Source organism: Rhagoletis pomonella, unplaced genomic scaffold (genome assembly GCF_013731165.1).
Source record: "Rhagoletis pomonella isolate Grant_MI unplaced genomic scaffold, Rhpom_1.0 Rhpom_scaffold_00002, whole genome shotgun sequence".
Lineage (NCBI taxonomy): Eukaryota > Metazoa > Arthropoda > Insecta > Diptera > Tephritidae > Rhagoletis > Rhagoletis pomonella.
This window is the reverse complement of record NW_023458556.1, coordinates 104,541,566-104,542,352: the sequence shown is the minus strand read 5'-3', so window position 1 is coordinate 104,542,352 and position 787 is coordinate 104,541,566.

Genomic DNA, 787 nt, shown 5'->3' with positions numbered 1-787 from the left:
CCCTGTGGGAATAAGGTTATCATTTTCTTTTTTGAGTATCTTTTTGACCGATATGACTTTTTGGTCGGCTAAGTGTTTGGTTAGCTCTTCATCGGAAATTTTTATAATTTTCTTAGAATATATTCTGCCTTGGGAGGAGTTCAGATTTGTGTGTGATGTGATTTGGACTGGAATCAAGTCAATGTATGATGCCTTCATAAATTTTTGTGCTGCTTTGAGGTTATTTGTTTTTATCAAAAGGTCGCCCGATTTCAATTCAGTAACTTCAGTTTATTCTTTAGATATGTGTTGTAGGCCTTTCTCAATCTGAAAAACGTTATGACCTTTCCAACTGTGTCCATATTTTGAAAATCGGTTCAATCGTTTTCAAAATATAAGCTTTTGAAAATGTTGGAAATTCCACGTTTAGCCCCCTAGCGCCGCCCCTGTCAATTTGCACCAAAAAAAAGTTTCCCATTAAACTCAGCAGAAAGGGGTACACCACGTCCACGTTTTCTTTTTTCTCTAGGTCAAGGGTCGGTATTCTTTAGGTATGCCCTTTGTGTCGATAACAGTAGGGAATAAATGAGTATAAATAGGGTACTCACAGTTTTATATTATCTACTGTGTTAATTTTGCCACCTGCGCATGAATCACGTATGACGACAATCGTCTGAACGATATCGTGTCGAGATTGTCTGGCTTCATAAAAATCAAAAATTGTTTGATCGTTTGTGCGATATCGTCAACTCGATTCCAGGTTTGCTTCACGTAACAGTAACAGTAACAGTAACACGTAACAGCAACA